This window comes from Pristiophorus japonicus, chromosome 3, assembly GCF_044704955.1.
Source record: "Pristiophorus japonicus isolate sPriJap1 chromosome 3, sPriJap1.hap1, whole genome shotgun sequence".
Classification (NCBI taxonomy): Eukaryota; Metazoa; Chordata; class Chondrichthyes; family Pristiophoridae; genus Pristiophorus; species Pristiophorus japonicus.
Window position 1 is genome coordinate 165360675 of NC_091979.1, and position 25687 is coordinate 165386361.

Genomic DNA, 25687 nt, shown 5'->3' on the forward strand with positions numbered 1-25687 from the left:
CCATTATGTAGGCCCTCGGTTTGTTTTGCGTTCCCTAGTTTTCTTAAGGCCTGCATAATATCCCTCCATAGTGTAAACGTGGGGGAGACAATAGCCCGGTATCGGTGATGAGTCAGTCCCGAAATTTCGAGCAAGGGCACTCCCATTGGCTTGGAGTCCCGTGCTTCGGGTTGACTCTGTCCCACCATTGGCCCTCCGGTGTCCTTCCCCGTCCAATCACTGCACTGCCAAGGCCACATCTTCTCGATTTCAATCCACATCTGGTTCTGGGTTCCCTGATCCTTCCAGGACACTGGCCTGCTGTTTTATTGCAGCACAGACAGATCCCACAGCTCTTTTCCTTCTGGGTAAAATGAGAGGTTTTCATCCTCCTCTACAGGAGGCATTTCTTAAATAATTCCTGGGATTTTGCCTTGGTTACTCTTTCTGAGAGCCCATTCCGTGAACACACTTTCTGAAGAAGAGCACCTGAAATCAGTCCTAAATTTCCCGTTAACTAGTTTGAACCTGTGCCTCTTTGTTCTACACTTGTAATTTAGTTTTTGGGATCTACCTTTTCCATACTGTTTACTACCATATATATCTATAAGATTAATTTTTCGTTGTCTACTTCTGAGGCTGAAAAGCTTAAGTTTCTCGAGCCTTTCCTCATCTCAGTAATCTGCTGCTACAGATCAGCTTTGTGGCCCTTTTTGAACTGCCTCCAATGCTTGAATATCATTCATGTCTCAGTGACTAGAACTAGATACAGTACCTGATGTGTGGTGTGATCAGAGAACTACAGGTGGAACCTCCCTTATCCGGAACCCTCGAGACCTGGCCTGTTCAGGATAAGGGATTTTTCCGGATGTTATGTCTGTAATGTATGTATGAATGCCTCGTGGCGTCAATGTGTTGTACTCAAACTGTAGTGACCTTGATCCTTTATTCGTAACTCCAGAGTGAGACACAAGCATGATGGGCAGCCTTTTATACTGGGCCCTGCACACCGCTGTCCCCGAGGTCGACTGCCTTGATCATTCTCTCCCGCGATTCTGCCAGAAAAGCTGGAAGAGTGCCTGTGAATTCGATCTTCTTCCCCAGGAGTCCTGTTACTGGAGCCGGGAAGGTACTTTTAGGTCGTTCCGGTCGGATCATTGCCACGCAGTCGTGATGGATGGTCTGTGCCACAGTTGCTGCGCTGGTCTGTTCTCTGATGCCTGGCCCAAGCGAAAGTGAGGTTTGGCTCTGCGTCTGAGCACAGGGGACATCGATCACTGGAGTGAAGAGGTCTTCCCCATCCATCTTCTTCTGAGTAGCGTTAGACCATCACCTGCAACAATCCACAGAGGCAACTTGTGCACCACGCCATTATGGATTACACTTACATCCGCACTACCAAGGACTGGGATCAGCTCCTTGGTGTAGGTGCGCAACTTTTCCTGTACTGGAACCAGCTCGGGTTGTTTTTCGTTCCATAGCCTCTCAAAGGCATCCTGGCTCATCAATGACTGGCTCGCTCCCGTATCCACGTCGATGAAGACTGGAACGCTGTTTATTTCGACTTCCATCTTCACTGGCGGACAATCGGTAGTGCAGGTATACACTCCATACATTATTTCTTGGGGCTGAGCTGTCTCTCTGGCCAAATCATCATACTCCCCGCTGGATTGAAAGTCATCTACTGACTCCTCTGCTAGACGGCGAGTCGTATTTCTTTTACACATACAATTTGTTCATGTCGGAGTTCTGCGCAAGTGCCATCCGGTGACCGGGAATGGTTCTGGACGAGTGGTCGTTCCAGCTAAGGGAGTTCTGGATAAGGGAGGTTCAACCTATATATAGTTTGAGTATGACTTTCTCCAATTTGTGCTGTACTCTTTGCCTATGTAGATCAGTATTATATTTGGTATGTTGACTGCTTTGTGATAGTGGTTGGATATTTGAACATCAAGTTTAAGAGGGCTGTTTCTATTTAGTATTTAGCTATTTCAACATTTGTAGAATATGTTTTGTTGGCTTGATTTCCTGAGTTGCCGCCTCAGAATTGACTGCCTCTCATTGGGCCCAAGTTTCGGCTGGAGTTGCTCCTATTTTTTTTGAGCAACTGGTTTAGTTTGGAGTATCTTAGAAATCGCAATTCTCGGCATTTAGTTTGCTCCAGTTCTAGTGAGTTAGTTTAGTTTTGTTTTAGTTCAGTTTTTTTTTCAAAAGGGGGCGTTACCAGCCACTTGTGCCTGTTTTGCAAGTTTAGGCAGCGAAAAGTTACACCAAACTAACTTAGAACGGAGTAAGTGTCGACTTTTGTACGCTTAGAAAAACCTTGCATACATTTGAGAATTAGGCGCAGGTAGCCAGAGGTGGGGGTGGTTGGGGTGGGGGGGGGGCACGCAAAGGAAGTTCAGGAATTTTCCAAAACATTAAACACTTCACTTTTACCAATAAAGAGCCATCATCAATAATAAATGATAGATAAATCAATAAATCAACCAATAAATCCAAAAATTATTAAATAAATAAAAAATTTTTAAAAATCAATCAATAAATAAAAAATTTAAAGTTTCTACTCGCCTACTGCAGCAACTATCCGTTCGGGAGCACCGGGAGCCCTCCAACAGCTGCCGAAGAGCTGGTCGGGCAGGGCCCGCCACCGCGGAAGGGTTCAGGCGGGGCCCGCCGCCGAAGAGCTGCTGGTTGGGCGGGGCCCGCCACAGGGGAGGTAAGGGCAGTAGCAGCGAGGTGAGGAAGGGTGAGGCAGGTAGGCCACTCGGCCTGGGATAGGGGCGGCGAACAGCGCGATGTCCCTTCGGCCCGGGATAGGGTTGCCTGGAGACAGGACACGCAGGGAGGGCCAGGAGCTACTGCGCACACGCGCAGACTCCATTGCGCATGCGCGCTGCTGCCGGCACTCTTTTCGGCGCAGGGCTGTAGCTCCGCCCCCAGCTGCTTGTGCTGAGCTGCGCCGACTGCTAAGCAAGCCTGCTGAACACCAAGAATTGCGAGGTAAGTTTTAGGCGTGCTTTTAATTGTACAAAATAGGCGGGCCTCTCGCAGGTGCATTGTTCTTCTGGACAGCCGAAACTTGGGCTTTTAATGTGGTGTCATCTGAAAACGTAACCATTTTGTATTGAGTTTTTGAACTCAAGTCATACCTGAAATCAAACAGTAGAAGACCCAATGCTAATTTCTGGGGCAGTGTATTTAGCATTCCCCTTCCCTCCCCAGTCCTGATTTTTTTTTTGTTATAACCAGTGCCCACTTTTCTACCAATCTGACAATTTCTTATCCATTACCAAGGCTTATCCTAAATCACCACAGCTTTGAGTTTAAACTAGTATTCTTTCATATAGCACTTTGTTAAATGTATTTTGTAACAGCTTTTTGTGACGATTGCTGCAGTCCACTTGGATGTCACCTTGTCAGAAATCGTCAAAGGTCGTCAAGCAGAATCTTCTGTGCTGAATCTGTATTTATTACTTTTAACTAGATTATTATTATAAAGATAATCCTAAAGTTTACTCTTTTATAATCAATCACATTTTTTATACAGTATTGAAGTAAGATTTATGGAACTGTAGTTCCCTGCACTTGTTTTGTTGAAAAGGGGAACTGTGTTGGCTGGTTTCTAGTCTACTCGTACTTCACCACACCACACCAGTGTTGAATAGTATTGGAGCGCTCCAAACACTGACTAGGACTGCACAGAGGCAGTGGGTTGCACTCAGGTTACTCCATGACTCCCTGCACATGGTTATGGAGGGAGTCCAAACACGCAGGAGATCCTCTTCCCTTCTGATGGGCGGAAGAGACCTCCCCAGGAGACCAAGGCAGCCTTGGTTGTAGATTGCAGAGGATGTCACAAGCAGGAATGTGGTCAGGAGGACCTGGGTGCAGTGCTGCCGCCAACATTTCAATAATCTCATTAGATCAGGAAATGTTAGTATAAAGCCACACTCAACCTCATTCTGCTGTGCCTCTCGTCACATCCCCATCAGTCTGCCTTCCCTACCCTACTCCTACACATCCTTACACCAACATACCATGCACCCCCACTCACCCACCCCCCGCACTCTTATCTCTATCTATCTATCTATCTATCTATCTATCTATCTATCTATCTATCTATCTATCTATCTATCTATCTATCTATCTATCTATCTATCATATATGTATTTAGCCACCCCTCACACTCCCCCTCAACCTAGTGCACAAGACACAAGGGTAGCTGCTTCATGGTTCTTTGATTTAAGAATTCATAGCAACACATTAATTAAGAACTAGTTAGTTTATTAGCAAAGGTTTAACAATCACACTACACATTACAGTTCAACTATTTTAGTTGTGCACTTTAAACAAATGCCCCCTGCAAGGGGGGGGGGGGGGGTCACACTTCAATATACATTTTTTTTTCAGTGACCTGTTTGTGGGGGGGAGGGGGTTTAGGGCACTAAAGAGAAATTATATAAGTGCTCCCTGGCTAAAAGAGGGGGGGGGCGGTCACTGAAACTGACAAATTAAACTTTTGGCATAAAATCGAATTAAAATTTGATTGCCGGGGGTGATGATTCACTGTGAAAGAGAGACGGGCAGTCGGGCTGAACGACCCCCTCAACCGCCCGTTGCCTGGACCGGCTGATAGCCCCCTTGTCCATGCCCAAGAGCAGTCCTATAAGGAGGTCTTGTGACCTGCCCATTCCCCTGCGCACAGGGTGCCCAAAGATCAGAAGTGTGGGACTGAAGTGCAACCAGAATTTGAAGAGCAGCCCCTTCAAATAATGGAACAGGGGCTGCAACCTCGCACATTCTATAAAAACATGGAACACGGACTCTTCCAGACCGCAGAAATTGAAGACGGCTTGGGAGCCCGTGAACCCACTTAAAAATTTATTGCACGGAACTGCTCCGTGCAACATCCTCCAGGCCAAGTCCCCAATAAATAGAGGGAGGACTCCCACGTAGAGTGAACTCCATTGGGGACCCCTGCCTCCTCCAGACGGCAAGATGGTACACCATGGCGTGTCCGGACGGCAGAGGAGGATGGCAAGGTAGAGAGTGTGCAAGAGCAGCCCGTACAGGCAACCCCTCCGCACAGAATTGAAAGCCACAGAGGGGATTTCCCCAAGGAGGCTCAAGTTGTGAGGCACCGGCTCCCGAGGCTTGGCGCCGATGAGGAATTCCGTTCCGACGGGGGTCAGTTCAGATGGGATCTCCCCATGTGCTTGAGGAGGTGCTCGATCTGGAAGCCCGTGAACCGACTTAAAAATTTATTGCAAGGGACTGCTCCGTGCACCACCCTCCAGGCCAAGTCCCTGATAAATAGTGGGAAGACTCCCGCGTAGAGTGCGCTCCATCGGGGACCCCCGCCTCCTCCGGACGGCAAGATGGTACGCCATGGCGTGTCCGGACGGCAGACGAGGATGGCAAGGTTGAGAGTGTGCAGGAGCAGCCCGTACAGGAAACCCCTCCGCGCAGAACTGAAAGGCACGGAGGGGATTTCCCCGAGGCGGCTCAAGTTGTGAGGCGCCGGCTCCCGAGGGAGGTTCCGGGCTTGGTTCAACCGCTCTACAACTCTTTTGAGGGGGGGAACAAAATAAACATTAGATCAAGTGCCCCCCCCCCCCGATCTGGGGGACACTCCAGACAATTTTAACTGCCCTCTTTTAAATTTTTTGTTTTTTTGGGGGTTTTTTGTGATTTTTTTTTTTTGGGGCATTAAAATTATATATTTTACAAGTGCCCCTATAAAAGGGGAGGGGCACACTAAAAACCCGGCAATTAAACTTTAAAACATGTAAAATCAAATTCAAATTTGGTTGCCGGGGGTGATAATGCACTCCAGTCCCTCCGGCGCCCACCTCTCGCGGAAGGCCGCGAGCGTACCGGTGGACACCGCGTGCTCCATCTCCAGGGTCACCCTGGCCTGGATGTAAGCACGGAAGAGAGGCAGGCAGTCAGGCTGAACGACCGCCCGCTGCCTGGACCGGCTGATGGCACTCTTGGCCGTGCCCAGGAGCAGTCCTACAAGGAGGCCCTCGGACCTACCCGCTCCCCTCCGCACAGGGTGCCCAAAGATCAGGAGTGTGGGACTGAAGTGCAGCCAGAAATTGAGGGGCAGCCCCTTTAAATAATGGAACAGGGGCTGCAATCTCGTGCATTCAATAAAAACATGGAACACGGACTCCTCCAGATCGCAGAAATTGCAGGCGGCCTGGGAGCCCATGAACTGGCTTAAAAATTTGTTGCACGGGACTGCTCCGTGCACCACCCTCCAGGCCAAGTCCCCGATAAATAGTGAGAGGACTCCCGCGTAAAGTGCACCCCATCGGGGACCCCCGCCTCCTCCGGTCAACAGCTCTACAAACCTATGAATATACTCACAGGTGCATATATTACAGGTAGCCACTTGGGTGTTTTATCCAATGTTTATGTAAAGTTTCTGTTAATGTGGTGTCGAGCATAAAAATCTTTATTTTAAACACTTTGTATTCTTGGACATTTTTGTGTGCACCTTTTGGAAGTGGCTTAGTGAGGTGCAGTGAATGGTGAGACATAATGGTAACCCTCTGCAATGGCGATGAGTTTGAAAGAAATGGTTTGGTCATTGTAGGGTGTTGGTGTACAACATAAATTTAACTAAATCTTGCCATAATGAGGCCGTCCCTGTCCTCCCGGGCAGCAATGTGCTAGGGTGCTGATGCCCTCTGTCCTGTGCAGCATCAAGTGATTGATTAGAAGGTTGGTGTAGTTGTTGATGCTGTTGGTATGCTTGTTCTGCTGATGTTGGGGCTCATTGTGATCTGATTCTGAGGACCACGGTGAGACAGTATAAATGGCACCCATGTTGTTGGAATAGATGATAGAAGCAATCTGTCAATGGTGAGAGAGTTCTTCCAATGAGGTGACACTGGATGAAGACTTTGCTGGAAACACTTCCAGGCTGTAGAATCTGTGCTGGAAATGGACTGAGCAGCAGCTTCTGCCAGAGGAAAGTGTTCATCTGTCAGGTGGGAGCTTTTACTGTACATTTGATGCTGTCAAGTAATCAGCTGGAGCAATGGCCATGGAGCTCCCGCCTCAGGTTGACCGACATGGTTCCTGAGCTGCGTGAATCCCATGTCCATGCAGGGAAATTTTAAAAGCAAGTGAAAAAAGGCTCTTGCCTGCCTATACCTACTTGGTAATCATCTAAATTGGTCCGCTGCTGCTGGTCAGGTCAGCTCTGCAATGACAGGCACGTTGGGGAAAAGGTGCATGGGGACGGGATGACGGGAGCGGGAGATCGGGGCCCACATAAAAAGACCCGAGAGTCGGGAAGAGTCATAGGAGCGAGAGCGGGAGATCGAGGCCCAGATAAAGGGGCCCGAGAATCGGGAGGTGCCATAGGAAGGGGAGCAGGAGATCGAGGCCCAGATAAAGGGACCTGAGAGTCGGGAGGTGCCACAGGAGCGGGAGATCGAGGCCCAGATAAAGGGGTCCAAGAGTCGGGAAATGCCATAGGAGCGGGAGATCGAGGCCCAGATAAAGGGGCCCGAGAGTCTGGAGGAGCCACAGGAGCGGGACATCGAGGTCCAGATAAAGGGGCCCGAGAGTCTGGAGGTGCCAATTGCTGCAGGGACAAAAAGTTTTTAAAAAATCAAAATCGAAGTGTGATGTCACAGCCAAGCGGGTAAGTGACTGACTAGTGGATTGGTGAGTATTTTTCTTTTTCTTTTCAATAGGAAACCTTTGGCATTGTTGTAAGTAGGATCTGCAAGTAAATATATGTGATCTTTATTATCTAAGGAGAGCTCGATAATTAAATCGGCTGTTTGCTGAGTAGCGGTTGGGTGTGTTGTGCTAAGGTTTAGAGTTTAGTTCTAATTGATAGTTGCGAGTGTAACTAGAGGGATGGCAGGGCAGCTCAGTCCCATGAATTGCACATCCGGTGGCACTTGGGAACTCCTGGATGCTTCGCACAGCCGGGACAACCATATGTTTAGGAGGTGTCTCCAGCTGCACCAACTTGAGCTCCGATGTTTGTGCCTCAGTGACCAGGACAAAAGGCAGGATTCATGGTTTAGCCAGACCAGAAAATGATACAGTTTCAGCATAATCGGCAACAAGCTGTATTGTATTGATTTGGGAATATAGCTCTGTATTCTGTTGGTTTTATTGATTGAGTTACAGGTAATTTGAGTTAAAACCATGGGGTTTACCACCGCCTGCCCCCCCAGACTGTGCATAATTCAAGATGATTTCTTTTGACTTTGAGCACCGCAGTTAAACATTAGCTTCTAGACTATACCACAGAAGCAGATATTTTAGGTAGTAGCTTTGTGTAAATTATCACTGATGTCACCTCTTAGCCTTTTGTTTCAAGATTTCTTCCTGCATCTGTAGATTACTTGCCACTGAGCTCAAAAAGGAGATATTAGGAGGGGTGACTAAAAGTTTGGTCAAGGAAGTGGGTTTTAAGAGGTCCCCCCTCTTGTGGGAGTGGTTTAGAGAGGTGCTGTTGGATAGGTAAGAGTTGAACCAAGTGAGGGCTTTTCCACTAAGCTGGACAATGGAGGAAGATGGTGTGGTCAGATATGTTAATGGTTCCAGAGTTCAAGAAGGACAAGGAGGAATAGTGCATTACAATCACACATGATATCTTTTTGACTTGATTCAGATTGTTTCAGTGCTGTGTTGGGGCAGAGACCTAATTGGAGAGATTGAATTATGGAGTTGTGGGAAAGATGGGCATAGATTTTTTGGGGGGAGAGTGGGGTGGAGTGACAACACATTCAAGGACTTTAGAGATGAAAGGGAGGTTGGAAATGTGTGATAATTTTGAAAGGGAGGGGTAGTACCTGAGGAGAGGGAACCATTTAGAATGCCAACTAGCATAGGGGGCAGGAAATGAAGTTGGGTGCTTCTCAATTTAGTGGGAATGGGGCCAAGAGAACAGAAGGTGGGACTCTGGGCAAGATGAACTCCAAGAGGGCATGGAGGGAGATGGTTGAGAAATTAGAAAAAAGATTGGGGTTTAGGGCTAGGGTAGGGGGAATCTTGGGGTTTAATGGGCAAGGAGAAGAAATGCAGTAGAGGAAGCTGAAAAGATGGTCTCAGTCTTAGTGATAAAGATGTCCAAGAGAAGTAGGGTTCCCTACTTTTATTTTAAATATATATTGTTGGGCGTGCTATTTCTTGGTCATATTCTGGTTTTTTTTAAATGTAGGTATCTGTTACATAAAGGAATATATTCTTTGGAAGATCAACTACTGAGTCAACAGAGAAAAGGTGGGATCCTCTGCTTCTGAAGTAAGAAAGATTTTTTTAATTCATTCTCTGGATGTGGGTGTTGCTGGCAAGGCCAGCATTTATATATGACATTTTTCAGAAAGCATGCTTTAATTTCAAACAAATCGATGTGAACAAAGCAAAAGGTCATAAAACTTGAGCAAAGTTTTCTTCACTATTGTTATCCTCTTATCTACACCAATGATGCACTGTAGCATTTAAAAGCTGAACATTTGGATTCCAGTGGTAAGTGAATGCTGTAATCTCATAAATTGTTGGATGTATTGCTAGATTAGATGTATGAAGTTACACTAATGGATGTCCTTGAGTCAGAAGATGTGACTCATTTCATTTGATAATGTGCTGCCATCCCAGATGTTTAACACAATGATGAAGAAAAGGAAGGAGGATGCATAGGAGGGAGAAGAGGTGGAATACAAGAGCCATCAGCTTGCAGCTAGAGATGAGGGGCAGCAACTTATAACTTAAATATTTTCATTAAATAACATTTATGAAACCAAATAAAATTCCCCAACCTGTACCTATGCCAACCAACTCTAACTGCCTCACAAAGACCTGCATTCCCAAAGGCTTCTGTACCTTGCCTCCATAATATAGAAGTCACACTCTCGCGAGTTGTCAGCCAAGCTCACTAAGTTGCAGGCCTTCACAGAAATAAACTCTAAGGTATATGTGGTCAACCAATTTTTTTTCACTGAGGGCGCAGTGCATAAGTGGTTATGTTGCTGGACCTGGACTAATAATCCTGGGAACTAGTTCAAATCCGATCATGGCAACTTTGAAAATTTGACTTCAGTTTATTTTTTTAAAAACTTGAAGGAGAAAAAAAGGCACAATTGATTCATTTAGGGAAGGAAACGTGCTATCCTTATCCACTTTGGCTTATGTGTGACCCCAGTCCCACACAAATGTGGTTAACACTTAACTACCCTCTGAAGTGGCCTAGCAAGTCACTCACAATGGTTCAAAGAACGCAGGCCAATACCACCTTCTCAGGGAAACTAGGGATGGGCAATATGCCAACCTTCCAATGACACCCGTATCCTGAGAATTAATTAAAAAATATATATATTGTTTGTGACTTTGTTAAATTATACTTGAATCATTTAGCATGGTGGCACTAAAGCTTTATAGTGCCTAACTAAAATGTATTTTATAAATGTAGTTTTAACTAAAGCCAAGTTATATTTTGCATGAATTGGAAGGGTTGTTAGGATGCGTCTTGTGGATGAATTAGCATTGTTTGCTGCTCTAAAACTATGTTTTAAATGGTAACGGTCAAAAATATATTTTTTCTGCTGATACATAAATACCACATTTTTGATGGTAATATTGTGTGACATTACCAAACTAGGTTCCCATCCACCATCACCCTCCTCTCCCTGTCTGAACTTACTGTCGCATTGAACAACTTCTTTGACGCCACTCACTTGCACCAAATAAAAGGTGGTGTTATGGGAACCCATATGGATCCTAGTTATGCCTGCCTTTTCTTGGGATATGTGGTCAACTTTGATGACCCTTCGTTAGAATTGGAAAAGTTAGAGATGTAACAGGTTTTAAGCAAATACAGAGGCTGGGAAAGGGGGAGGGGAGGAAAGAACAAAATGGAAGTCTGTAATGTGGTGGAAGGCAGGAGAGATGAAATGACAAAAGGGATGATGGTGCAAGGTGAAAGGAGATGGTAATGGAACAAATGATTGGTCTAGAAGAGGGAAATGGGAATATCAGCAACAGCTGCCATCTGACAAAATGGGGGCAGAGGTGATGATCTGAAATTGTTAGACTCAGTATTGACTCCAGAAGACTGTAAAGTGACTAATCGAAAGATGAGGTGTTGTTCCTCGAGCTTATGTTGAGCTTCATTGGAATAGTTTTGGGGGTCGTGGACAGAGAGGTCAGAGTGGGAGTGGTCCGGAGAATTAAAATGAAGGACAACGGAAGCTTGGGGTCACGCCTGTGAACTGAATGGAGGTGTTCCGCAAAGAGGTCACCCAATCTGCGTTGAGTCTTCCCAATGTAGAGGTGACTGCATTGTAAGCAGCGAATACAGCATACTTAATTGAAAGAAGTACAAATAAATATTTGTTTCACCTGGAAAGAGTGTTTGGGGCCCTGGATGGTAGGAAGGGAGGAGGTAAGAGGGCAAGTGTTGCATCTCCTGTGCTTGCACGGGAAGGTGCCATGGAGTGGGTGTTGGGGATGATTGAGGAGTGGACCAGGGTGTCATGGAGGGATCAGTCCCTTTGGAATACTGAAAGAGGAGGGGAAGATGTGTTTGGTGGTGGGATCGCACTGGAGGTGGCAGAAATGGCGGAGGATGATCTATTCAATGTGGAGGCTGGTTGGGTGGAAGGTGAATACAAGGGGAACTCAATTGTGGGTCTGGGAGGGAGGGGAAGGGGTGAAAACAGAAGTGGAGGGGATGGAACGGACACGGTTGAGGTCCCTCGCTGTGACGTTATCAGCTTGCACTTCCAGCAACTTTGTGAGCAAAAATGTTTAAAACCTAAATGTGCGTGAACAAGACTAACTAACAGGGCACACCGTGAGATGCCCTGCTCCATCAAATTCTGGGCCATTATCTCAGCTGACCTATAATGTAATGTCCACTGAAGGCTACTTGATGCCCGCGGAACTGTATCTGAGCATTACTTTTAGCTTTCAGGGGAGGATGGGGGTTGTAGTGGGGGTGAAGTGGAAGAGAAATGAAATCAGATACGAAAAAATGCTTTGTCACTGGATAACCTGATCAAATTGCCAGTTCTGTATGATTTCTCCTTCTCCATTCTAGAAAGGGTGAAGTGCTGTGTAGTGACATCTCTTTGGCTATTGTAGAATTTCCCTCCTAAGAGAGTGCACGCACACATACTTACATGCGCCCACACTGCTGTGCCTGTTGCCTACAATAAGCATATTGGGCCAGAACTTGCTGGAACGGGGCATACTGCATACGCCGATAGTCAAGAGTTCTTCCTGCACCCTTCACCTCAAAATGTTTAGCTCTGTAACTTGCTGGAAGTGCCACCTTATAACAGAGCCTTTGGAACCAACTGTGACTCTCCTTACCAATAAGATTTAAGGATTCAGAAAGAAACCAAAGAACAAAGGTGAAGGAGGGTGAATTAGTCAAATCAGGTACAGAAAGAGAAATAAAGAGGGGGAAAGAAAGACTGGATTAAAGAGAGAAAAAGAGATAGGATAAGTTAGAAAAAATATATATATTTTAAAAGTGACATTTTTTAAATCTTTAAGAACAATTCACTACCTGAAGGAATGATACTCCAAAGCTTAAATTGTTCACTTTCTGGGCCAGTGAGGTTGATTGGCATTGCATGAACAATTATCACGTTAAAAGGATGCTTGCGCTATTGGTTACCAGATTTTTTTGGTGAGTTTAATTAACAACAAGTTCTTTAAAAATAACAGAGGTTAAGGGAGGAGTGCTATTTGTGCGAAGCAAACGGCAGAGTGGTGTAAATTGACCAGCAAGTTCAGCAGATATGCAACTCGCAGCATATTTCTTAATCCCCTAAACTTGCTGGCCGATTTGCTCATTAATAACTGCGTGCATTGTTAACACGTTATTTTTTCAGCAAGTTCCAGTCCATTGTCTCATCTCAGTACATGGTAAATGTAGGGAATACCTGACCATTGTGGAATGATAATAAGGAGTATGCTTTTTATATTTGCAGGATTATTTTTCTAGAAGACAGGTATACACTGCGAGAATGATTTCAGTGAACCCAGTATTTTCAAGTCTGCAGTACAGTACCAATAGTAACCTGCTATATTTTAAAATGATTGCCAAATTAGAATATTTAAAACCTTGCCCCAATAGTTTGTCCAGCTGTTGATTACATTTATGCAAGTAATCATTATGTTTAGCAGATTTTTCCCCCAAATATGTAGAACAGTTGAATTGTTGTTTTTGTTTTGCTAGTGTACTACATAATACTGTAACAGCATCAAAATATTTACTTGTGCAATTTATTGCTATGATAAAACATGTGAACAAGTGAAATAGTAAGATTTAATTTCAATGCATTATAGGAGGAGTGGGCTAGAGTTTCCCTAACCTGTTTTTCTAACGCCATTTTTGTCCGCCTCTACATGCGCCGAAAAAAGACGTCGGTATTCTGGCCGCTCCCCAGCCTCTCTTCGGTCGTGGCGCAGCGTGGCCCAATGGATTGGGGGCGGAGCCAGGCCCTGGCGCTGAAAACAGTGCCAGGACCTCTGCACATGCGTACTAGAGTCTGCGCAGTAGCTCCTGGCAGGCCGAATCTGAGTACGTGCTGCAGGCTGTGTGGGAGGGGCCCGAAGCACGCCGTCCCTAGCACTGGCCGAATGGGTTCCCTCATCGGCGGCCTGCCACGTTCCCTAAGAAACATAGAAACATAGAAAATAGATGCAGGAGTAGGCCATTCGGCCCTTCGAGCCTGCACCGCCATTCAATAAGATCATGGCTGATCATGCAACTTCAGTACCCCATTCCTGCTTTCTCTCCATACCCCTTGATCCCTTTAGCTGTAAGAGCCAGATCGAACTCCCTTTAGAATATATCTAACAAACTGGCCTCAACAACTTTCTGTGGTAGAGAATTCCACAGGTTCACAATTCTCTGAGTGAAGAAGTGTGTCCTCATCTCGGTTCTAAATGGCTTACCCCTCATCCTTAGACTGTGACCCCTGGTTCTGGACTTCTCCAACATTGGGAACATTCTTCCTGCATCTAACCTGTCAGAATTTTATATGTTTCTATGAGATCCCCTCTCATTCTTCTAAATTCCAGTGAATATAAGCCTAGTCGATCTAGTCTTTCTTCATATGTCAGTCCTACCATCCCGGGAATCAGTCTGGTGAACCTTTGCTGCACTCCCTCAATAGCAAGAATGTTCTTCCTCAGATTAGGAGACCAAAACTGTACACAATATTCACCAAAGTGAATAACTTCACATTTCTCCACATTTTTTCCATTTGCCATGTTGTTGCTCATTCACTTAACCTGTCTATATCCATTTGCAGCCTCTTTGTGCTTCCTCACAACTTACTTTCCCACCCAGCTTTGTATCATCAGCAAACTTGGATACATTACACTCGGTCCAATCATCTACATCATTGATTGGGGGCTAGACTTTCATATCATTTTCGGTGGGTTCTCGGCGATTTTCTCGGCGGTACAGCTATTTTTCCACCCGGCAAAAGTTTCCCCCTTAGTTTTTTAAAGATATCTCCTACATTTGAATATGCCCACCGGGACCAAACCGCTGACGTGCATCGCCGAGAAAAATCGACAGGGCGTAAGTTTGGCCTCAACGGAAGCCCGTCCAGATCGCCGAGGGAACCGCCCTGTAAAAGCTGCTGAAACAGGGCAGTAGGTGAGTACTCTGCAAAGAAAGGTAAGTTAAAGGTAACTTTATTTATTTTGTTGAAATTTTTAAATCACGATTAGGTGTAAAAGTGTCTTGGAAATGCTTTTTACGTTTTTATTTTTTTATTGAAATTTTTTTAAAGTTTTACCCCCTCCCTAGACCCAACCACAGCCTCAGACTAAATTTTAAATACTTACCGTACATTCCGGTAAGAATCACCCATTTTACTTAGTTTCCCCTTAACCGCCGAGAAAACCGCTGACAATAAAGGTGCAACACCCATTTTCTCGCCGGGCGATTAGTTTAAACATAAAAGTGGAAATTCTCCAGGCATTACTCACCAAACATTAGGTTTTTCTGAGCGAGAAATCAGGCGTTGAGGGGCTCATAGTAAAGTCTAGCCCATAGATTGTGAATAGCTGATGCCCAAACACTAATCCTTGCAGTACCCCACTAATTACAGCCGGTCATCCCGAAAATTACCCATTTATTCTGACACTTTGTTTTCTGTCCATTAACAAACCCTTAATCTATGCTAAGATATTAGAAACATAGAAATTTACAGCGCAGGAGGAGGCCGTTTCGTCAGATCGTGTCTGCGCAGGCCAACAAAGAGCTGCACGTCCCTTCGTCAGCAGCCCTAAAGGTTACATACAAACCCATGAACAATGACGGAAAGACAAGCAGCACCCAACCCAACCAGTCCGCCCCACTCCACTGCAACACCCCTTATACTAAAAGCATCTACACTGCACCCTAACTGAAGCCATGTGATCTCCTGGGAGAGGCAAAAACCAGATTTAAAAACCCAGGCCAATTTTGAAACATAGGGCCCAAGTTTTGGGTCGCGCCTAAAACGGCGCAGCCCGGACCTGGACGCCTGTTTTTCGCGCCACAAAGTGCACCTAAAAAAAACTCAACTATTCTCCGTCTCCCTGCAGGCCCTCTGGAGTTGGGCGTGGCGCAGCATGAGCTGTGGGGGGCGGAGCCAGGTCCCTGCGCTGAAAACAGTGCCGGGACCTCTGCACATGCGCACTACAGTGGGAGGGGCCCGAAGCACGCAGCCCCTAGCCCTGGCCGAATGGCCTCACTGGGGCTGCGTGCATAAGGCTCACCTCCCATCCGACCGGACCCGACCCAACTTGACACCCGCTCCCCGGACCGGACCCGTCCCCCGCCGACCCGACCCCCGCTCTCCCCCACCCCCCCCCCCCCACCACCGACCCGACCTCCGCTCCCGCCCCCGACTCTCTCCCGTACCCTCCCCGACTCTCTCTTTTCCCCCCCCCCCACATGACCTCCGCCACTTCCCCCCCCCCCCCCCCGCCCCCCTGACCTCCGCGACCCCCCCCCCCCAGACCCGAGACCCGCGACCCGAGACCTGACGCCACCTACCACCTACCTGTAAATCCAGCCTGAAGTCCCGGGCCCGGCCGTTCAGCCTCCTTCTCTCCCTCCCTCCCCTTCCCCTCCCCTTCCCCCCCCCCCTCTCCTCCCTCCCTCCCCCTCTCCTCCCTCCCCCTCTCCTCCCTCCCCTTCCCCTCCCCTCTCCTCCCTCCCTCCCCCTCTCCTGCCTCCCTCCCCCTATCCTCCTTCCCCTCTCCTCCTTTCCTCTCCTCCCCTCCCTCCCTCTCCCTTCCCCTCCCTCCCCCTTCTCCCCCTCCCCCACCACCCCCCTCCCTTCGCTGTCAGAAACACAGACACTGACAGACAGGGCGTGAGAAACACACTGGGGGAGCCGTCCCAGCACGCTGTTGGAGGAATCCCAGTGCTGCAGTCGGAAAATGTTTTATTTATAGATTTTTTAATTTTTTAAATTTTTTATTAATTTTTTTTGATTGATGTATTGGTTGATTTATTGATGTATTTATCATTTATTATTGATGATGGCTCTTTATTTGTAAAACTGAAGTGTTTAATGTTTGTAAACTTCCCTTTAAACCCCCCTGCCCTTCCCTCCGCCTGATTTGTAACCGACACCTGATTTTCTAAGTGTAGACAAGGTTTTTCTGAGCGTACAAAAATCTACACTTACTCCATTCTAAGTTAGTTTGGAGTATGTTTTCACTGCCTAAACTTTCAAAACGGGCGTAAGTGGCCGGACATGCCCCCTTTTGAAAAAAAAAGTCTGTTCCAAACTGAAACTGTTCCAACTGACTAGAACTGGAGCAAACTAAATGCCGAGAATTGCAATTTCTAAGATACTCCATTCTAAACCAGTTGCTACAAAAAAACCAGAGCAACTCAGGCCGAAACTTGGCCCATAGAAACATAGAAAATAGGTGCAGGAGTAGGCCATTCGGCCCTTCGAGCCTACACCGCCATTCAATAAGATCATGGCTGATCATTCCCTCAGTACCCCTTTCCTGCTTTCTCTCCATACCCCTTGATCCCCTTAGCCGTAAGGGCCATATCTACCTCCCTCTTGAATATATCCAATGAACTGGCATCAACAAATCTCTGCGGCAGAGAATTCCACAGATTAACAACTCTGAGTGAAGAAGTTTCTCCTCATCTCAGTTCTAAATGGCCTAGCCCTTATCCTAAGACTATGTCCCCTGGTTCTGGACTTCCCCAACATCGGGAACATTTTTCCTGCATCTAACCTGTCCAGTCCCATCGGAATCTTAAACGTTTCTATAAGACCCCCTCTCATCCTTCTAAACTCCAGTGAATAAAGGCTCAGTTGATTCAGCCTCTCCTCATATGACAGTCCAGCCATCCCTGGAATCAGTTTGGTGAACCTTCGCTGCACTCCCTCAATCGCAAAAATGTCCTTCCTCAGATTAGGAGACCAAAACTGTACACAATATTCCAGATGAGGCCTCACTAAGGCCCTGTACAACTGCAGTAAGACCTCCCTGCTCCTATACTCAAATCCCCTAGCTATGAAGGCCAACATACCATTTGCCTTCTTCACCGCCTGCTGTACCTGCATGCCCACTTTCAGTGACTGATGAACCATGACACCCAGGTTTCGTTGCACCTCCCCTTTTCCTAATCTGTCGCCATCCAGATAATATTCTGCCTTCGTGTCTTTGCCCCCAAAATGGATAACCTCACATTTATTCACATTAAACTGCATCTGCAATGCATTTTCCCACTCACCTAACCTGTCCAAGTCACGCTGCAGCCTCTTAGCATCCTCCTCACAGCTCACACCGCCACCCAGTTTAGTGTCAAACTTGGAGATATTACACTCAATTCCTTCATCTAAATCGTTAATGTATATTGTAAAGAGCTGGGGTCCCAGCACTGAGCCCTGTGGCACTCCACTAGTCACTGCCTGCTATTCTGAAAAGGACCATTTATCCCGACTCTCTGCTTCCTGCCTGCCAACCAGCTCTCTATCCATGTCAGTACATTGCCCCCAATACCATGCACTTTGATTTTGCACACCAATCTCTTGTGCGGGACATTGTCAAAAGCCTTTTGAAAGTCCAAATACACCGCATCCACTGGTTCTCCCTTGTCCACTCTGCTAGTTACATCCTCAAAAAATTCCAGAAGATTCGTCAAGCATGATTTCCCTTTCATAAATCCATGCTGACTTGGTCCGATCCTGTCACTGCTTTCCAAATGCGCTGCTATTTCATCCTTGATGATTGATTCCAACATTTTGCCCACTACTGATGTCAGGCTAACCGGTCTATAATTACCTGTTTTCTCTCTCCCTCCTTTTTTAAAAAGTGGTGTTACATTAGCTACCCTCCAGTCCATAGGAACTGATCCAGAGTCGATAGACTGTTGGAAAATGATCACCAATGCATCCACTATTTCTGGGCCCACTTCCTTGAGTACTCTGGCATGCAGACTATCAGGCCCCAGGGATTTATCGGCCTTCAATCCCATCAATTTCCCTAACACAATTTCCCACCTACTAAGGATATCCTTCAGTTCCTCCTTCTCACTAAACCCACTGTCTCCTAGTACATTCGGAAGTCTATTTGTGTCTTCCTTCGTGAAGACAGAACCGAAGTATTGGTTGAATTGGTTTGCCATTTCTTTGTTCCTCATTATAAATTCACCTGAATCAGACAGCAAGGGACCTAAGTTTGTCTTCACTAATCTTTTTCTCTTCACATATTTACAGAAGCTTTTGCAGTCAGTTTTTATGTTCCCTGCTAGCTTCCTCTCGTGCTCTATTTTCCCCTCTTAATTAAACCCTTAGTCCTCCTCTCTTGAATTCTAAATTTCTCCCAGTCCTCAGGTTTGTTGCTTTTTTTTAGCCAATTTATATGCCTCTTCCTTGGCTTTAACACTATCCTTAATTTCCCTTGTTCGCCATGGTTGAGTCACCTTCCCCGTTTTATTTTTACTCCAGACAGGGATGTACAATTGCTGAAGTTCATCCATGTGATCTTTAAATGTTTGCCATTGCTTATACACTGTCAACCGTTTAAGTATCCTTTGCCAGTCTATTCTAACCAATTCATGCCTCATACCATCGAAGTTACCTTTCCTTAAGTTCAGGACCCGAGTTTCCGAATTAACTTTGTCACTCTCCATCTTAATAAGGAATTCTACCATATTATGGTCACTCTTCCCCAAGGGGCCTCGCACAACAAGATTCCTAACCCCCTCATCCCCAGAATCAACCTAGTGAACCTTCTCTGAACTACCTCCAAATCAAATATATCCTTTCATCAATATGGAAACCAAAACTGCACGCAGTATTCCAGGTGTGGCCTCACCAATACCTTATATAGCTGCAGCAAGACTTCCCTGCTTTTACACTCCATCCCCTTTGCAATAAAGGCCAAGATACCATTAGCCTTCCTGATCACTTGCTGTACCTGCATACTATCCTTTTGTGTTTCATGAACAAGTACCCCCAGGTCCCGCTGTACTGCGGCACTTTGCAATCTTTCTCCATTTAAATAATAACTTGCTCTTTGATTTTTTTCTTCCAAAGTGCATGACACTTTCCAACATTTTACTGTATTTGCCAAATTTTTGCCTACTCACTTCGCCTGTTTATGTCCTTTTGCAGATTTTTTGGGTCCTCCTATGAGGACATACATACTCTACTAAATATTTTGACATTTAACTTTGACATCTACATTTCCACTTTCAAAAGATAAATGAAAATTCTTCATCCTTTCGTAAGCATTCACAATTATCAAACCTGATATTTATGCATTTATCCTATGAATAGTGTACATAACTCTCCAGGTGAATTTTTTGGGGGATATTTATACATGTTTCAGGATCATCACAGAATTTTATATACACTTTGAGCCATAAGGACGTAATATTTTGCACCTCTGAAGATATAATTATGCAGTTATATATGACATTTAACCAACCTTGTGACAAAGATTTAGGGTTAATGATATAAAAATTAGGGCCTAAAGTTAAGGGCCTAAGGCTATGTACAGCCTTATGAGCCTATGGGTTAATACGGTCCTGGTCAGAACCTAGAATTGCACATCAAGCAGAGCTGTCCTGAAAAAGCTAATCTAGTGGGTTCAGTACTAAATCAATTATGTCAAAACGTAAAAATATTTGTAAATGAATAAAATATATTCATATATTGATCATCAAATTAGACCATACCAAGTCCATGTTTTGGCAGGGGAAAGAGAGAAGGGAATGGTACCAGATCACGTTTTTTGTCTGTCTGTTAGAAGAAAGTGGCTGTGTTCCCTGAGAGCTCTGCACAGGTCAAAATGATAGCACCAGCTGGCTGTCTTGTAACTAAGACAGGGAGGAAACAAAGATTGACTGGTTATAGTTATTACTCTTAAAGTAGTAGGCTTAGGACAGAGCATATTGTAGCATGGCCGATTTAGTATTCTCCATGCCTTGCCAGCTGTTTGAAGCCTAGTGGCATTAGGTAAAGGAAAACCCTGTTTTAAATGCTAATATACAGCCATCTGCTATTTGTAGCTGAGACATGGGATTTAATCACGTGGTTAAAAACTTCTGTGTTACATCTGCTATGCTGAAAGAGGAATAGAAATAAACAAATTGAACTGTGGCCACTAATTACTGCAGGTCAGTCGTTGACCCTAACAACATCAATCAAAAATGTACTAATGTTAAAATAAAATCCTGAATTAAATTGTCCATTGGAGGGAAGGGGGAAATTACTTAGACAGTAAACTTACACACTGACATTGCCTCAGGCAGGGCTTGAATCTTTCCCATGACATTTCAGTAAATAAATTTATGTATAATTCTAAAACATTATAGATCAGGTAATGTAATAACTAGGAATGTCATAGTATGGTCATGAATATCTGCCATTTTCCTGGAGAAATGTGTTGTGGTGATCCAAATACAGTTTTATTAAAGTGATTTCATCTACTTATCGTAACCAAGTCCACCTAGTAGCTGCTACCAATTACCATTTCCTAGCTCCACACTTCGTCATTCTTCTTCTGTTGACATTAGTGGTCTCACCATTTTCAAAAACCAAGTTGTGTCCATGAGGCTTATTTTTCTCATTTGTGACAAATCTCTCAGCAACTCTGAGTTCTCCATAAAGCCCATATCTGTCCAAGGCTTGGATATTGAACTTGTATCTACACATTCTGTTCTAGCACTTCTCTCGCATTCCAGGACAGGATGCAGTACAAGCTCTTGTCTGATGTGATCTTTCTCTTATCATTTTACTCTTGTTTCCAATGTCTGTCTATCTATATATCTCTCCATCATGATCTTTCTTGTCTCTGCATTTTATCAGCATTACTTTGGCATTGCTTCTCTGAACTTTCATTCTCGTTCCTTCTAAACTCTATAAATAATACAAAAATGAACTTTTATTTATTTAGCGCCTTAAAACATCTCTCGTCATCTCAAAACACCTAATCTAATCAATTACTTTTGAAGTGCAGTCACTGTTATATCGGTAATTCAGCAGTCAATTTATGCATGGCAATGTCTTGCAAACAGCAGGTGAGATAAATGACCAGTTATTTTTGTTTTGGTGGTGGTGATTGAGAAGAATGTTGGCCAGAATACCAGGGGAACTCCCTGCTCTTATTGAAATAATGTCATGGGATTGTTTACACATGGGGCTGTTTACATCCACCTGAATTACAGGAACAGTCTCAGTTTAGCATCTTATGTGCTCTTCCTCCACCCTATTAAATTCCAGATTGACTGTCTCATACTTCAAAGAATTCTTTCTCAGCACATCAAAACTGTGGAACTGCTTGTCTTCCTCAGTCTTCCCCTGCTTTTATAAACCAAGTTTGCTTCACCTGATTTAACTTGTATTTTTAACGTTGGTGATGTTGTGAATTATAGACCATGGCTCTGTCATTTGCTTTAAGGTTATTGGTATTTCTGTCAATCCCTCCTATGCTTTGTGCTTTGAAACTGCTAGCCCAATAAGGGAGGGGGTGGTTCTGGACTTGGTTTTGGAGAATGAAGAGGGGCAGGTAGAAGGGATATCAGAGGGAGAGCACATTGGTGCTAGTGATCATAATTCAGTAAGATTTAGGGTAGTTATGGAAAAGGACAAAGGGAGACGAGGAATAAAAGTTCTCAATTTGGGTAAAGCCAATTTTGCTGAGCTGAGATGGGATTTGGCCAAAGTGGACTGGAAACGGCTACTTGATGGTAAATCAGTGTCAGAGCAGTGGGAGGCATTCAAGGAGGAGATCCTGAGGATACAGAGCAAGTATGTTCCCTTAAAAAAAAAAAAGTGGGGCTAACAAATCTCGAGCCCCTGGATGTCAAGGGACATACAGGGTAAAATAAAGAAAAAAAGGGAAGCTAATGACAGATACCGGGAACACAACACTGCAGAAACTCCAGAGGAGTATAAGAAGTGCAGGGGTGTAATTGAAAAAAGAGTGCATGAGAGAATGTTGGCAAGTAAAATCAGGGTAAACCCAAAGATGTTTTATAAATGCATTAAGAGCAAGAGGATAACTAGAGAAAGAGTGAGGCCTATTAGAGACCATAAAGGAAATCTGTGTCTGGAGGCAGAAGACATGGATAGGATTCTTAATGAATGCATTCGTTTTCACAAGAGAGGAGTAATGCAGACTTTGCAATGAGGGAGGAGGAGTATGAAATATTATATGAGATAAATATAATGAGAGAGGAAGTATTAAAGGGCTTTTCAGCTTTGAAAGTGGATAAATCCGTAGGCCTGGATGAAATGGAAGACTTGGAAGAAGGGACTGAGTGTAACGTAGCCAAGTTTGCTGAATATACAAAGATGGGAGGCAAAGCAATGTGTGAGGAGGACACAAACAATCTGCAAAAGGACATAGACAGGCTAAGTGAGTGGGCAAAAATTTGGCAGATAGAGTATAATGTTGGAAAGTGTGAGGTCATGCACTTTGGAAGAAAAAAATCGAAGAGCAAGTTATTATTTAAATGGAGAAAGATTGTAAAGTGCTGCAGTACAGCAGGACCTGAGGGTACTTGTGCACGAAACACAAAAGGATAGTATGCAGGTGCAGCAAGTGATCAGGAAGGCCAATGGTATCCTGGCCTTTATTGCAAAGGGGATGGAGTATAAAAGCAGGGAAGTCTTGCTACAGCTATACAAGGTATTGGTGAGGCCACACCTGGAATATTGCGTGCAGTTTTGGTTTCCATATTTACAAAAGGATATACTTGCTTTGGAGGCAGTCCAGAGAAGGTTCACGAGGTTGATTCCAGAGATGAGGGAGTTGACTTATGAGGAAAGGTTGAGTAGGTTGGACCTCTACTCATTGGAATTCAGAAGAATGAGAGGTGATCTTATCGAAACGTATAAGATTATGAGGGGGCTTGACAAGGTGGATGCAGAGAGGATGTTTCCACTGATGGGGGAGATTAGAACTAAAGGGCATGGTCTTAGATTAAGGGGCCGCCCATTTAAAACAGAGATGAGGAGAAATTTATTCTGAGGGTTGTAAATCTGTGGAATTCGCTGCCTCAGAGAGCTGTGGAAGCTGGGACATTGAATAAATTTAAGACAGAAATAGATAGTTTCTTAAACGATAAGGGGATAAGAGGTTATGGGGAGCGGGCAGGGAAGTGGAGCTGAGTCCATGATCAGATCAGCCATGATCTTATTGAATGGCGGAGCAGGCTCGAGGGGCCATATGGCCTACTCCTGTTCTTATGTCCTATGTTCTTATGTTCTTAAATGTATCCCAGGCTGTTGAGAAGAAAAAGAGGAAATAATAGGCACTGACTATCATTTTCCAATCCTCTCTGGCCACAGGTGTGGTGCCAGAGGACTGGAGGACTTGCTAATGGTGTACCTTTGTTTAAAAAGGGAAAAATGGATAAATCGAATAATTATAGGCCAGTCAGCCTAACCTCAGTGGTGGGAAAATTATTGGAAAAAATCCTGAGGGACAGGATAAATCTTCATTTGGAAAGACCTGGATTAATCAAGGATAGTCAGCATGGATTTTTTAAGGGAAGGTCGTGTCTGACTCCCTCGATTGAATTTCTTGAGGAGATAACCAGGAGGGTCGATGAGGGCAGTGCTTATGATGTAGTGTATATAGATTTTTAGCAAAGCTTTTGATAATGTCCCACATGGCAGACTGGTCACAAATGTAATAGCCCATGGGATCCAGGGTAAAATGGCAAGTTGGATCCAAAATTGGCTCGGAGGTAGGAAGCAAAGGGCAATGGTTGATGGGTGTTTTTATGACTGGAAGGCTGTATCCAGTGGGGTTCCGCAGGGCTTAGTGCTGGGTCCCTTGCTTTTTGTGGTATATATCAATGATTAGACTTAAATGTTGGGGGTATGATTAAGAAGTTTGCAGATGACACTAAAATAGGCTGTGTGGTTGATAATGAAGAAGAAAGCTGCGGACTGCAGGAAGATATCAATGTACTGGTCAGGTGGGCAGAACAGTGGCAAATGGAATTTAATCCAGATAAATGTGAGGTAATGCATTTAGGGAGGTCTAACAAGGCAAGGGAATACACATTAAATGGTACGACACTGAAAAGTGTAGAGGAACAAAGAGACCTTGGAGTGTGGGTCCACAGATACCTGAAGGTAGCAGGCCAGGTTGATAAAGTGGTTAAGAAGGCATAGAGAATAGTTGCCTTTATAAATCGAGGCATGGAATACAAGAGTAAGGAGGTTATGCTTGAACTGTATAAAAAAAACTGGTTAGGCCGCGGCTGGAGTACTGCGTGCAGTTCTGGTCACCACATTACAGGAAAGATGTGATTACACCGGAAAGGGTGTAGAGGAGATTTACAAGAATGTTGCCTGGACTAGAGAATTTGGCTATGAGGAAAGATTGGAGATGCTGGGTCTGTTTTCTTTGGAACAGAGGAGGCTAAAGGGAGACCTGATTGAGGTGTATAAAATTATGAGGGGCCTGGATAGAGTCGATCGAAGGACCTGTTTCCCTTGGCAGAGGGGTCAACAATCGGAGCATAGATTTAAAGTAACTGGGGGGAGGTTTAGAGGAGATGTGAGGGGAAATTTCTTCATCCCGAGGGTGGTGGGGGTCTGGAACTCACTGCCTGAAAAGATGGTAGAGGCCTAAACCCTCACCACATTTAGAAGATACTTAGATGTGCACTTAAAGTGCTGTAACCTACAGGGCTACAGACCAAGAGCTGGAAAGTAGGATTAGGCTGGCTAGCTGTTGGTCAGCCGGCGCGGAGATGATGGGTCGAAATGGCCTCCTTCCGTGCTATAAATTTCTATGATTTTATGATATGATTCTAACAGGTATCTGGGAAACATTTGGTGAAGAACTACTTGATGTAAGAGAGTTCATCAATGGAAATGGAGTTGAAACCAAACGATTTGGGAATTCTACTCATAGCCTACAATGATGATACATGACATCACTGTGGGATTTAATTCAATGGCATCAGAGGAAGTTCTACATAAAATTTCTGTTTCCAAGATTTATGGTCATTTGACAATTCAGTAGAATATATTTCCACGTTAAATACAGCTGAGTATAACAGGTAAGTGCTAACTATTTGGTAGATAACATGCCTGATTTTCATTCTTCATTTCAAGAAACTTTCAAGGTTTGTTTTTATCCCAAATTAGATCAAAAGTATTCTGTCATCAAATTTTGAACTAGGGCGTAAAGATCTCTGCACACT

At 44.8% G+C, this 25687-nt stretch overlaps 1 protein-coding gene across 1 annotated transcript in view; it reads left to right on the forward strand.

The window, feature by feature from the left end:
* LOC139259998 (microtubule-associated protein 2-like) overlaps positions 1 to 25687 on the forward strand; it is a 607920-nt gene that overhangs the window by 16303 nt on the left and 565930 nt on the right. The window contains exon 2 of the mRNA XM_070876037.1: positions 9182 to 9264. The gene's annotated coding sequence lies outside the window, so the exon portion shown is untranslated. The remainder of the gene's footprint in view (positions 1 to 9181; positions 9265 to 25687) is intronic.